Raw genomic sequence first — 15,108 nt, forward strand, 5'->3', positions numbered from 1 at the left:
CCTTAGGTAGTATTGACATTTTAACTATATTAATTCTTCCTATCCATGAACATGGTATGTATTTCCATTTATTTGTATCTTCTTTGATTTCTCTCTCTTCAGTGTCTTATAATTTTCTGAATACAGGTCTTTTACTTCTTTGGTTAAATTTATTCCTAGATATTTATTGTTTTGAAGCAATTGTAAAAGGGATTGATTTCCTGATTTCTTCTTCTGATAGTTGATTTTTGGTGTATACAAATGCAACTGATTTCTGAATATTAATTTTGTATCCTGTTACCTTGCTAAATTTATTTATCAGTTCTAACAGACTTTTGGTGGAATCTTTGGGATTCTCTCTATATAGTACCATGTCATCTGCATATAATGACAATTTTACTTCCTCTTTTCCAATTTGGATGCCTTTTATTTGATTTTCTTGCCTGATTGCTGTGGTTAGAACTTCCAGAACTATGTTGAATAGAAGTGGTGAAAGTGGGAAGCCTTGTCTTGTTCCTGATCTTAAGGGGAAAGCTTTTAGCCTTTCCCCATTGAGTACGATGTTTGCTGTGGACTTATCATATATGGCCTTTATTATGTTGAGATACGATCCCACTGTTCCCACTTTGCTAAGAGTTTTTATCATAAATGGCTGCTGGATGTTGTCAAATGCTTTTTCTGCATCTATTGATATAATCATATGATTTTTATTTTTATTTTTTTTAAAGATTTTTTGGGGACTTGGGGGAGGGGGACCAGACAAGTTGATGTCCTTTTGTTCTTCAGTCTAGTTGTGGAGGACTTCACTTCACTGGCCCATGTTGGTGGTATCATTGCACTCTTCCCCGGCGAAGCAGATCGGTCACTGGCCTCTGGATGGCCACTTATGGCGGCTCTTGGCAGCTCCTACCGGCTACTAGCTACACACAGTAGCTTATGGCAGCCCACTGCAGCAGGGGCTGCAGCCTACCCCATTGCCAGCGACTCATGGCAGCCCAGCTTCAGGTCAAGCTGTTGTTCATCATCTTAGCTGTAGAGGGCAGTGTCACTGGCCCACATATGGGATACAAACCGGTGCCCTGCTGCTCAGAGCTGGCGTCCCAAGATGGCTCTTAACCAACGTGCCACTCTGCTGGCCCTGATTTTTATTTTTCATTTTGTTAATGTGATGTATTACATTAACTGATTTGTGGATGTTGAATCAACCTTGCGTATCAGGAATGAATCCCACTTGATCGTGGTGTATGATCTTTTTAATGTGACACTGAATTCGGTTTGCTAGTATTTTGTTGAGGATTTTTGCATGTATGTTCATTAGGGATATCGGCCTGTAGTTTTTGTTTTTTGTAATATCTTTGTCTGATTTTGGGATCAGAGTAATACTGGTCTCATAAAATGTGCTTGGGAGCCTTCTCTCCTTCTGTATTTTTTGGAATAGTTTGAGGAGAATAGGTATTAATTGTTTTTTGAATGTTTTATAAAATTCACCTGTGAAGCCATGTGGTCCAGAACTTTTGTTTGTTGGAATCTTGTTGATTACTGATTCAATTTCTTTGGTAGTAACTAGTCTGTTCAGAGTTTCTGTTTCTTCCTGGTTGAGACATGGTAGATTATATGCTTCTAGAAATTTATCTATTTCTTTCAGATTGTTGAATTTGTTGGCATATAGTCACTAATAGTATTTTCTTAGAATTTTCTGTATTTCTATGTTATCTGTTGTCACTTCTCCTCTTTCATTTCTGATTTTATTAATTTGGGTCCTCTCTCTCTCTTTCTTGGTGAGTCTGGCTAAGGGTTTGTTGATTTTGTTTATCTTTTCAAAAAACCAGCTCTTGGTTTCATTGATCTTTAGTATTTTTTTTTTGGTCTCTATTTCATTTATTTCTGCTCTGGTCTTTATTATTTCCTTCCTTGTACTCCCTTTGGGCTTGTTTTGCTGTTCTTTTTCCACTTCCCTTAGATGTAAAGATAGTCTGTTGATTTGAGATTGTTCTTGTTTCTTTAGATAAGCCTGCATTGCTATGAATTTTCCTCTTAGGACTGTTTTTGATGCACCCCATAGATTTTGGGTTGTTGTGTTTTCGTTTTCTTTTGTCTCGAGGTATCTTTGGATTTCTTCCTTGATCTCAGTTTTGACCCACATGCTATTTAGTAGCATGTTATTCAGCCTCCATGTATTTGTGTGCTTTCCGGATTTCTTCTTGTAACTGATTTCTAGTTTCATAGCATTGTGGTCAGAGAAGACGCTTGATATGATTTCAGTCTTCTTAAATTTGAGACTTGTTTTGTGGACTAACATGTGGTTTATCTTGGAAAATGTTTCATGTGCACTTGAGAAGAATGTATATTCTGTTGCTTTTGGGTGAAATGCTCTAAAAATATCGATTAAATCCAGCTGGTCTAAAGTGTCATTTAAGGCCACTGTTTCCATGTTGATTTTCTGTGTGGAGGATCTGTCCATTGGTGACACGGGGTGTTGAAGTCACCTACTACGATAATGTTGCTATTGATCTCTGTCTTTATGTCTGTCAAAATCTGTTTTATATATTTAGGAGCTCCTATGTTGAGTGCATATGTTTACTAGGGTTATGTCCTCTTGTTGAATCGACCCCTTTATTATTATGTAGTGCCCTTTTTTGTCTTTTATTGTAGTCTTCATTTTAAAGTTTATTTTGTCTGAAGTAAGTCTTGGTACTGCAGCTTTTTTCTCATTTTTATTTGCCTGAAATATTTGATTCCATCCCTTTACTTTCAGTCTTTGTGTGTCTTTTGATCTGAGATGAGTCTCTTGTAAACAGCATAGTCCTGTTTTCTTATCTACTCAGCCACTCTGTGTCTTTTGATTGGAGAATTTAGCCCATTCATGTTTAAAGTGATTAATGATAGATGCATATTTATTGCCATTTTGTTATTTGTATTTCTGATCTTCCTGGGTTAGCTTGTTTTCTCCTTTCTTATGTTTAAAAAAGCTCTTTTAACATTTCCTGCAATGCTGGCTTGGTGGTAATGAATTCCTTAGGCTTATCCTTTTCTGAGAAGCTCTTTATCTCTCCTTCAATTTTAAGTGATAGCCGTGCTGGGTAGAGCAATCTTCGTTGTAGGCCTTTATATTGCATCACTTTGAATATTTCCTGCCACTCCCCTCTGGCCTGCAGAGTTTCTGTAGGAAAGTTAGCTGTTAGACTTATAGGAGTTCCTTTGTAACATGCTGTTTTTCTCTTCCTGCTTTTAGGATCCTGTCTTTGTCTTTAACCTTTGCCATTTTAACTATGATGTGTCTTGGTGTGGCCCTGTTTGGGCTCAGCTTGTTTGGAACTCTCTGCACTTCCTGGGCTTGTATTTCCTTCACCAGGGTAGGGAAGTTCTCAGTCATTATTTCTTCAAACACATTCTCGATCCCTTGCTTCTTCTCTTGTCCTTCTGGTATTCCTATGATGCAAATGTTGTTGCGCTTGATGTTGTCCCACAGGTCTCTTAAACTGTTTTCATTGTTTTTTTATTATTTTTTCTTTTTGTTGTTCCAACTGGGTGATTTCTGCTATTTTGTCTTCTAAATCGCTGATCCGATCCTCTGCCTCATCTCATCTACTGGTGATTCCTTCGAGTGTGTTCTTCATTTCAGTTATTGTATTCTCTAGTTCTAACTGGTTGTTTCTCATGATATCTCTATCCTTTATGTCTTCACTAAATTCCTAAACATTCTTATCATCAGTGTTCTAAACTCTTGTCTCTGAAAGGTTGGATACCTCTGTTTCATTTATGTCCATTTCTAGAGGTTTCTTCTGAACTTTTACTTAGGACATGTTTCTTTGTTTCTTCATTCTGACTGCTGTTCTGTGATTATTTTGATGTATTAGAAGGATCACCTAGAAAAAAAAAAGAAAAAAAAGAAGAAATAAAAAAGGAGGGGGGTTCTCTGACTGCTTTAATCTGCAGACCACTTCCTCAGCAATAGAGAGACTCTGGGTGACTCAGCACCAGCTGTTGGGGGAAGGGCTCAATGCATCATGGGCTGGCCTCCCTCTCAGGCTTGCAGTGAGCTTCCCGCAATTAGCTGCTCTGTGCTCTGGAATCGTGCTCACCACCAAAAATCCTCACAGGTTGTTGCGGCTTGTCTGCTGCTGCAAAAAACTCCCTGTGGCCTGCAGAGATGGGGTCAGGCACTAGGGGCTCAGGGTGCCCCTGGCAACACAGCTCTAGGTGGGCAGGGCAGGCCCCCAAGGCACCACCAGGTGTGGTCAGTGGCCCCCACCAAGTCAGAGCAGCATGCACTCCTGCACCGGCAACCAGCCGGCATAAACTCACCAGGAAAGCCCCGGCCAGATTACAAAGGCGCACAGCTCACAGCCCAACACTCCCAGGAAAACTCCCAGTCTCAGCCTGTCCCAATAAGGCTCTTGAAGATCAGGCCGAGCAGCCCGACAGCCAGTCACCACCTTTTCAACTCTGCATGAGCAATGCTGAGAGCAGGGACCCAAGGCTGCTCATGCACACCCACATCTCAATGAACAGCCTTTTGAAGCCAGAGCACACCGGCCAGGCGTTTCCCTGGCTACCACGCAGCACAAGCAGTGTGGAGGGCAGGATCCAAGGCCGCATGTGCATGCTCACACGCACGCACGCTCACACGCCTGCACGCGCACACTCACTCCTACGCCAATTCCACCAGACCAATGCGGTCCCGGACCTGAGCCTCTGTGGGAGGGCCCAGCCCTGAAAAAATGGTGCCCTCCTGTACACTACTCGTGTGCAAGCTCCACACCAGGAGAACATGGTCCCCAAACCTCCAGCTCCTGCACCAAAGGTGCCCAGTTCATTTCTTCCCCGCAGGCTCCTGGGTCCCACTCACACAGCTACTCCCTCCAGGGACCAGGTGAGTGCTCACCAGCCAGCGATTCCCTGTACGGGCTCCACTGGTTCTCTAGCCGCCCTCAGCTTCACTGAGTTGAGCAAAGAGTCCTCACTAATTTCTACTGCCAGCTGCCGTGGAACTCCTCTTCCTGGCAAAGTAACTCTGGGCTGGTGAGCTTGGTATGGGGCCGGAGGGTCTCTCCACCAACCAGAGAAGCCTCTACAGTGCTGAGGTGTCCCTCTTGGGGTTCGCCCTCTCTCGTCTCCGCCCCTCCTACCAGACTCAACAAGGCCTTCTCTTTAAGGCCTTCATTTAGAGGTTATGTTCATCTAGTGTTCAGGGGACTTCCGAGGTTGAATGTTTTATAAATTATTTGTAATTTTGGTGTTATCCTGGGAGGCAGTTGGCACAGCGTCTGTCTATTCCGCCATCTTACCAGAAGTCTTTCTTCAATACTGTTTTAATTTTCTGAGTTTTCTTAGCGTTGAGTAAGATGCCCCACTTTAATGACAGTTAAAACATTTCTCTCTGTCGAATCTCCTCCTAAGGTGTAGAACCATTATTCTAGGGTTGCATTTCAACCCTGTGCTGACTAAACTCTTTCAATAAGGGTTACTTAACTTTAAAGCAGAATTACCAACATATAATTGGGGAAAATAAGAGAAACTTTCATTAGCTATGCAAATTTCATTAGTTACACAAATGTATAAGTCCATTGATTTTTTTTAAAAAGGTACTTTAGTTTTGAAACATAATAAAATTTCAAAAAGGAGATACTTTCTATACTTACATGAATTTCTAATTTTCATTATTTTATATATCACTAATCTATATAAGTTAATGCTTTTAAACCTATTGAGAATTATATTTTGGCCTGGTATATGATTGTTCTTGGTGAATGTATCATAGACACTTAAAAGTACATTTATTTTAAAGTTGTTGGTTTTAGTGTTTTATAAATGCCCATTAGGTTGAGATGGTTGAGAGTGTTGTTCATAATTGCTGTTATTTCTTGTTCCTTAAATTATGGAAAGAGTAGTTTTTAAAATCACCAAATATGATTGTGGATTTACTCACTTTATTTCTGTCAGTTTCATTTCATGTAATTTGAAAGTCTGTTATTAGTCACATGAATATATTAATGATTGCTATGTCTCCCTTGTAAATGGACCCTCTTATATTATGAAATGTATAAGAGTGTATTACCAGAGATAATACACTATTTTGAAGTTTACTTTATCTGAAATTAATCTAGCCATTCTAGCCTTCTTATACTTACTGTTTGTATGGTGTATATTTCCTCTTTTTTTCCTTTAACCTGTACCTTTATGTATAAAGTTTCATCATTTTAGATAGCATATAATAGGGATATGTTTTAACTTAATAGTTGGTATGTTTATTCTATTTATGTTTAATATAATTATTGAAAAAGTGAATTTAAGTGTACCATTTTTTTCTTTTAGTGTGTACTTCCCTCCAGTGTCTGTAGCTTCTCTTCTTTGTTCTTCTTTCCATTCTTTTCTGGCTTTCATTTGATTGTTTGAAATTTTTATCAAAATTTCATTTTTCTTTTTTTTTAAGATTTTATTGGGGAGTTGGGGGAGGGGACCATCCAAGTTATTTTTTAATCTTTGTTGTGGAGAGCACCAGTTGCCATCTGGCTGCCTGTCGGCAGCTCGTGGCCTCTAAGCTAAGGTGCTGTGTTCAGTCTTGGTTGTGGGTGGGCATAGCCACCATCCCATGCGGGAGTCGAACCAGCAGCCTTGTTGTTAAGAGTGCGCACTCTACCCACTGAGCCATCCGGGCGGCATCTCAGCTCAAAGTGCCGAGTTCAGCCTTAGTCACGCGTGGGCATAGCCGACCATTGAACAAGCAATGTTGTTGTTACACCAGCTGAGCCATCCTGCCACCTGTTGGCAGCTCCGTGACAGCTCAGCTCAGGCGCAGCGTCACTCGGGCCCATGTAGTAATTGAACTGGCAGCACTGTTGCTCAGAGCTCGTGCTCTTAAGTCAACTTTTAACCAACTGAGCCACTCGGCTAGCCCCTCATTTTTCTTTAAGTTGTTAACTCTACCTCTTTGAATTTGAGTGGTTCCTCTAATGATTACAATATACATATTTACTTTTTACAATATTTGAAGACTAAATATTACATCACTTCACTAAACATAAAAATATTGTAACCATATACACCCATTTCCGTAGCCTCTTCCCCATTTTATGCTAGTGTTGTCATATATAGTATATCTACATATTCTGCATATAGGCTTCACTATAGCCAATGGTATAATTGTTTTTTAAAATAGATATATTTTAAAGAATTTAAGTAAATATGAAATTATTATTTCTTTGTATTTTTATGGAAGTAGTAGTATTAAGTGTAAGCAAAATACAGTCTTTTGGATACTCCTAGCCATATTCTTAGACTGTATGCAGGTTTCTGGGAGTAATTTTATTTGTTACTTGTCTTCTGAAATGTACATGTATACATGTACCTACTAAGTGCTATATGATTTTCAAATGTATTACTGTAGAATGCCTCTTCAAATTCAATACAGTTGTTAAATTTGAACAAAAAAAGAATATATCATATTTACTTAAATATTAACAAGCTTCAATGCTATTCCTACTATCCTGAAGATTCATTTTCCTTGTGTTATCTTTATCTATCTTTGCAAAGAACTCTCTTTAGCACCGGGACTACTAGTGATAATTTTTCTTTTGATAGTACCTTTAGTTTCTTTAGTATCTTTAGTTTGATAGTATCAGATAGTTTCACCTGATAGTATCTTTCTTCAGCCCTCTTTTTTGGAGGGTATTATTACTGAATATAGAATTATGGTGTGCCTTTTTTCCCTAGGACTTCAAAGATAATATTCTACAGCTTTCTGGTCCGGTGGATATAACCATTTGCTTGTAGTTGGTAAAGAAAATAGTTGAGATGGAAGTGTTGGCTAGCAGAGCAGGGTGTGATAGATGCTTTGACAAAGGGTAGTTATGAAGAGCTCTTAGCTAGAAGGTTTGTTTCATGTCTTGCTCTCTGTGCCTCATTTTGATAAAATGAGCTCCTTTGACAGGGAATTGGTTTTGTTTATATTCTTGTCTCACCCAGGAAGTCCGACAGAACATAATCATTCCATTTATTTTAAGTGCCTAATTTTGCTTTCATGGTATTTATAATGAAAGAATAAGTTAGAGAATGAATGGATGACTGCTAAAGAGAAAAAGCAATGTGAAAAGGTTGGAGTGCATTAATGTTAGAAATATAATTTTGTTTAATTAATTGATAATGCTTCCATTATTGTCAAAGCATAGAAATGTGGGATATTTTGTGAATTGTGCTGTGTTGTAAATGTTTGATGTGTTTTCTTAACACTGAATTGATGCAGCTCTTGAAATACCATGATTTTATTGAAAATAAGTGGGACATACTTCTAGTCACCTCACAACCTCTGAATTTGGGGAAGATGGAGTTAGTCCTTTAGTTGTATCTTGTTTGATTTTAATGGCATAGTTTTTCACCTTGGCATGACTCGAACTCCCATGACAATCGTGCAGGAAAGGGGAGTTGTTACAGTTTTTGTAATGTACACATCACCAAAACATAGTACTGTCCTTCTATGCCCTTATGAGAAACCTAGAAGTAGTATTCTAATGGTAATGTAAGATAAATGAGATTCTGTGGAAACAGAAGTGCTCAGTTTTGAGAAACTCTTTTGTGACGTCTTATCTTAATGATTCTAAAAGTTGACCCAATTCTACTGTTATCTATCATCTATCAATTTATTTTTCATAATCTTTCTGTATACCTCTACCTATCAACTTATCTATAAACTATCTAATTATCTACAAATCATCCATCTCATTATCTCTCTGTCTGCCTATCCATCTGTCCATCCATCTATTATCTATCTATCTATCTATCATCTATCTATCTATTCATCCAACCATCCATCCAACCTGCCATTATTTATAAGAGGCAGAAGATGACAGTAATGTAGACCCCATGGAGTTACCTCCCATGTGGAAAGACCAGTGGTGACAGTGGTCCCTGAGGTGATGATAAACAGAAGGATAAAGAGAACATGAGGACTGAGGACCATTGAGTCAGGAACCCACCCAGCAGGAGCTCTGGCTTGAATTTGAATGATCAGAATAGGGCTGTCTCCATTTTTTGTCAGTTTGACACGAGAAAATTTAGACTACACATGATGATGACTGCTTTTTCAGTCCTACTAGATTACATAATTAAAACTCATTCCAATTACGTGTAGTTATCACCATAGTATGTATAAACTAGACCACAACTGGCAAAAAATTTCTGTAAAAGGCTAAATAACAACATGTCCTGTTTTTCAGAACTTATGATGTCTGCTGCACCTAATCTGCTCTGATATCAAGCTGCACCTAATCTGCTCTGATACCAAAGTATGCAAGCAGGCAGACACAATGTGGAATTCAATGAGTATGGCTGTGTTCCAATAAAATTTTATTTACAATAGCAGGCTGTGGGCTTTAGTTTACCAATTCTTAAGCCAGGACCTGAGAAATATTGGATTAACTCAGCCACATGGTAAAAATATCTGGGAATTGTTTCCCCACATTATTTTGTTAAAATTATTTTAGTTCCTTTGCTAAATCTCATTTGTAAGAGAATGATATAAATGAGAACTGCATGCCATAATAGCCTAAACAATGTGAAACCAGCACTGTATAAGGGATTAAAGTGCTATGAACCCTCTTCCAGTTGTTACTCATTAATGATCCTTGAAACTTTAACAGATTGCTCCCACATTCCATCTGTAAAGTGCCCAAGGAATTAACGTCCATGGCCTTGCCTGCCTTCTTTCCGCCTTCAGCACATTTTGTATCAAAATGAATCTTTCAGCTTCCTTGATGGTATGCAACCTCCTTGGGCAATGACTCCAGTTCATTTTTACTTTATCTGTGCAGTTGTAATTGTGTCAACATCTCAGAATGGGATTTGAACATCCCAAAGCTACTATTTAACCTAGTTTGTAAAAAACGTGAAAGAGTAAACAAGATATGAACATGGCCAATGGATGCAATCTTCAATCCAGTTACACTGCGTTTTCCAAAATGGCGCTTGCTTGTTCATGTCAACTACAGTGGAGGGTCTAGAGGAGAAAAAGAGAGCCTACAACCTGCTAATTTAAGGTTCAATTTGGGCTACTTCCTATTTTACAGTCAATTAAAAATATATATGTATGTTTACTTGAAACTTACATGACCAATTTAGTGTTAATATTCATGGAAGTCTTACTGAAATCAATTAGAAAAAGACAAGCATCCGTACTAGAGTGGGAAAGCACATACATGAACAACTACTAAAAGAAAACTATTGTGAATGGCCAAGAGCATAGAAAATGATGCCCGGCTGTATCAACCTTTATGATGAAATAGTTAAACATATATGGAATAGTTATAAATCTAATGAAATAATTAAATATGTCTGTGTGTGTGCACAAAGACACACACAATGAAACAAATTGAAGAATTACTTGTCCTTTTTCACCTATCAGATTAACTGGTACATTTGTTAACAAAATGTGGAGAATTTGGGACTCCTGTTATATTACAATCTTTCCAGAAGACAATGGAAAAGATGTATTCGATGGAAATTAGCACGTTTTGACTACCAATTTTATTTTTAGAAATTTACCTATGGGATGTAATAGGTAGTGTTCAAAGATGATGTAAACTCAAAGGTACTCACTGCAGCCTTAATTATTCTTGTAAAATTATAAGTAACCTGTTCATCAAGTCACAATGCTTGGGAAAATCGTGATGGTACATTTATCCAATTGCATCGTATTCAGTTACATGTGGTAATGTGTGTTCAGATGAATTGATATGAAAATCCAGGGTTTTCATTTTCCCACCAGTTATGAGTACTAACTATGTTTGAGGCATTGACATTGTATTTCATTCATGTAAAATTATATATGTATGTGCTTGTTTGGATATGGTCAATAAATGAATTTTATAGGAAGACTATTCAAAGAATGTTGGTAGTGAGTTCTGGTCATTATTTTAGTGTTCCATTTGTGTGTGTGTGTGTGTGTGTGTGTGTGTGTGTGTGTGTGTTGCATGTAGTTTCAAGTACATGTATTACAGTTTTATATATGTATCATTTATTGAGTTCTTGGTAAATGTACTATATGCTAAGATAAACACTATTTCATAGATTGTCTCCTTTAGTACTTATACCCATACAGAGTAGGATGTTTAGTCTGCTGAGTTTGAGTCTGAGTTTAATTGTGTAATTCATCCCATTATTCACAACTAAAACAATAAAAAACCACTCTAGAGTGCCACAGCCTTTAGAAGGTAATAATTTAAAATAGTTATATTTTGCTAAATCCATTGAGCAAGACTGTTTTGGGGAAGAATGCATATTTCTGAGGAATAGCCATTCTCCCTTTGTCCTTGGAGTCAGAGCCATTAGACTTCTCAAGTGTGAATCCTTAGGCTAAAAAGTGTAAGTATTTAGACATTTCAGGAACAGGAGAAAGTGATGAACAGGTCATTGGTTTGTGGAAAATCCCATGGTCTAAACCTACAAAGAATGACCTTTAGAAATATATGACACCACAGCCTAGGAGATGGGACACCATTCCTCAGCAGGAGCCATTTCGTAGAGCACAGGGATAACATGGGGACACAGACCAAAGCCCAAGAGAAATGGCCAATAAGAAGGATGCCACCAGATGGAAGAAAACAGCTATTGGAATAGACCTGATAACAGGCGAAACCAAGACAAATGCTCCAGGTGGCAGGGCAAAGGCCAACGAGGACCTCAGAGTTACAAAGCAGTCCTCATCTGATACAAACTTAAACGTCAGAATCCTGTGTTGGAATATTTTTTCCAATGGTAATTCGTGACCGTATGGTCTGGATTCTAAACTACCTCCTTTGAACGTGTGTTCCATAATAGCCCATTCCCCCCCCCCCCAGTTCTCTGTATTCATTCTGACTCTTGTCTAAACATAACAACTTGTTTCTCGCAAATACAATTAATTAGCAACTTTGAATTAGTAGCCAAAATGTTGGCCAAAACAGTAAGCAGGGGAACTGTGACATAAGCTTGGCCTGACGATGCCCAGTGCCTAAAGTATTCTTAGCACTTTGATTGGTTCAGTGAAGTATGGAAAGTGCTGTGGCTGTTCTAACTTTGCCTTTTTATTGCTTGTATTTTGAGGGGAAATGGACTAAGATACCGCAGAAGGCTCTGGAGCATTGAGGACACTGAAGGAGGATGATAACCACAGGAGAAAGCAGTGACCACTCAGTAAGGATGCATCTGTCAGAGGGTCGCCATGGCGCTCGTTTGCATAGCATGAAGGACTTCTGCAGAAAGGATTATTGACTATTGTAGAGTGAAGAACTGCGAGAGGAAATCAGTGAAGACAGGAAATGACAAGGGTGATAAATGGACCCAGCAACCATGATTTGTGTGGCAAGGACTAGAAGTGTGGGGATGCCTGTTTGATAAATCATTGTGACAGAACCAATTATTGTCCTGCATTTTTAAATGCATTTCATGTATTTTCTGACCTGACTTATACTCTCTGTGATGCTTTGCTGCAGGTTAAAGGCTAGAACAAGTTACCATACTTCAGGAAAGAGAGGTGAGCAGCTACTCTGGTGCTTTTGAAGTGACTTGTGTGTGTGGCCAATGATGTCAGTACTTGGTCTGTGGGCTCATTCTTCAGAGGCTCAGGGGAGACTATTTTCATGACATTTTCCCCATAGGTGTGCTTACTTTGTCAAAGGAGTCTTTGTTATTGTTTATTTCCTTTAGTAAATACAAATCCCTTTTTGAAGTCTGCTTTTAGAATGGCCACTGCCCGTGGACTGCCCTTGATTCGCAGCGCAGTAGACAAGCATGCACGAAATAGGCCTGGCGGTGGAAATGCTTATTTGTCGGGCGGGCGCCCGTCTGGATCAATGATGAGCACAATTGTCTGAGGATGCTGAGGGACTCATTCCAGATGTCAATCTGAGGTCCAGATGAGTGGCCCTCCAACAGGACAAATAAGGCTCCCAGAGCCCGGCTCTATTTAGTGACCCCAGTGACCACACCGTGCCACTGAGACCAGGCCTCCCTTTCTGAGCGAGGCATTAGTGTCGCATCTATGAGGCCATATGCGACTTGGGGTATGCTGGTGACCTGAGGCTGGCTTCATTGGGCCACTTTGAACAGAGGCTGGTACCTAGATACTTGTGCATGGGAAGTATGTCCTGGAATAATTAGTGAGGAAGCAAAAAAAAGATTAAGTTAAGAAGGGTTCAAGCACCTGTGATGCGTCCGGAGAGCCTCATTAGCGTTGGGCTAAGAGAAGGAAAGCTGCGTGCCTGTGCTACGTGTTAACAATGGAGTCAATTCTACCGCTTTGTGATTTTTTACGGTTGGGTCTCCTCTGAGACTACCTTTGCTTTTCATTGTGTCATGTTTTTCTGAGGTAGAAGGCTGGAGCGAGGTCCTCCGCTTCAGAGAAAACGGTGAGTAACGACCCAGGATCCTTTGAGATTCACATCACATGCTCCGTGCCACATGCTGAGGTGTCTGTGTTCATCTTTTCAGTGGCTCACCGGATAAGACCCTCATGGTGTGCCCCTGTTGTGGTGAGTGTCTCCACCCTTGTTTCTGAATTTCAAATTTTATTTCATATGAGTTTTGGGTAGACTAACAAATGTAGAATTTGGGGAAATTGTTGATTTTTTTTTAACGGTTTCATATTGCAATGAAATATCCCTTTGTGAAAATAAGCCATGTTTGGGAGTTTCCTTAACAAATGATTATGGTTTCAGAATGTTGACGTGTGATTAAGATAATCATATTCAAATCATCTTGGGTCATTATGGCTCCTCTTCTCATAATTAAGACTTGACTTTAATTAGTTGTTTTTTTTTATGCGGAACATTATTTGTTAAATTTTATGAAATCTTCATAAGGTCATGAAGATTTTATATAATAATGAACCACAAAGCACTTCATTTTTTCTGGAAAAAAAAGAAGTTCAATTTTTTCATGTTGTATTGACCTCACAAAGAATATTAGCTTGGGTTAATTCAGCACAGAGGCCATGGAATTTCACATATTAAATCATTAATCATTGTGTTCGCCACCCAGGGTCAGTTCTCCTTCAGAATTGTACACTTGAAACCTATGTAATTTTACTAACCATTGTCACCCCAGTAAATTTTAATAAAAAAATAAATAGAAAGTTATAAAAAATCAATCATTTTTGTTAAAATTGAAGCATCCACCAATAAGAAAAGTAGTCTGTGTATTCTTTGGCATTATTATGGAGAAGAGTCTGTGTTACCTGAGGCTTGGTGTTGAATACTTTTAGTAATAGATAAACTCAGCTTTCCTCCTGACAGAGCTCTTAACTGCAGTCTTTACTCAGGTCAATTAATAATATTTCCTCTATCCCTATAGTTTTGTCTTTTGAGAATGTTATATAAATGAAATCATACAGTATGTTATTTTTGAGGCTATTTCAATCAGCATGATTCCCTACACTGAGATACACTGAGGTCGTAGCTTATATCAATGGCTTACTTTTCACTGCTGATTAATAGTCCATTCTGTGGATGCACCAGCATTTATTTATCCATTCTTTTTTTTTAATTGAAGTTTATTGGGGGTGAAAATGGCTAGTAAATTTACATAAGTTTCAGGTGCACAATTCTGTAATACATCATCTATATATCACATTGTGTGTTCACCATCCAGAGTCAGTTCTCCTGCCATCACCATATATTTGATCCCTTTTACCCTCATATACTACCCCCTACCCCCTTACCCTCTGGTAAGCACTAAAATACTGTCTGTGTGTATGAGTTTTTTATTTAAATTGAGTCTTCTCTCTTTTCCTCTGGTCCGTCTAGTTAAAGCTTTGTGAATTTTGTTGAATTTTTCAAATCATCAAAGTGTTTGATTTTATTGACTTTATAATTTTTTCATTTGGTTATTTCAATCTTTAACCTTTATTATCTTTTACACTACTTTTTGTTTCCTTTTCTTGCTTGGCATTTGGTTGCTGTAGTTATTATGTTTCTTAAGGTGGATGGTTAACTTACTGGTTTGAAATCATGCTTCATTTTTTTTTAAAGATTTTATTGGGGGAATTCAGGGAGGGAACAGAGTTGGGGAATCAGGGAAGGGGAACAGACAAGTTGCTGTCCTTTGGTTCTTCAGTCTAGTTGTGGAGGACGTTGCTTCACTGGCCCATGTTGGTATTAT

At 38.6% G+C, this 15,108-nt stretch overlaps 1 long non-coding RNA gene across 2 annotated transcripts in view; it reads left to right on the top strand.

Annotated features, from left to right (window-relative positions):
• The window catches only part of LOC109396138 (uncharacterized), a 64,841-nt gene that overhangs the window by 40,811 nt on the left and 8,922 nt on the right, over positions 1 to 15,108 (top strand). For both annotated transcript variants that reach the window (XR_002126801.1, XR_002126802.1), the window contains exons 10-13: positions 12,055 to 12,144; positions 12,444 to 12,484; positions 13,323 to 13,358; positions 13,441 to 13,481. This is a non-coding gene — a long non-coding RNA (uncharacterized LOC109396138). The remainder of the gene's footprint in view (positions 1 to 12,054; positions 12,145 to 12,443; positions 12,485 to 13,322; positions 13,359 to 13,440; positions 13,482 to 15,108) is intronic.

The sequence above is a fragment of the Hipposideros armiger genome, unplaced genomic scaffold (assembly GCF_001890085.2).
Source record: "Hipposideros armiger isolate ML-2016 unplaced genomic scaffold, ASM189008v1 scaffold_504, whole genome shotgun sequence".
Classification (NCBI taxonomy): Eukaryota; Metazoa; Chordata; class Mammalia; order Chiroptera; family Hipposideridae; genus Hipposideros; species Hipposideros armiger.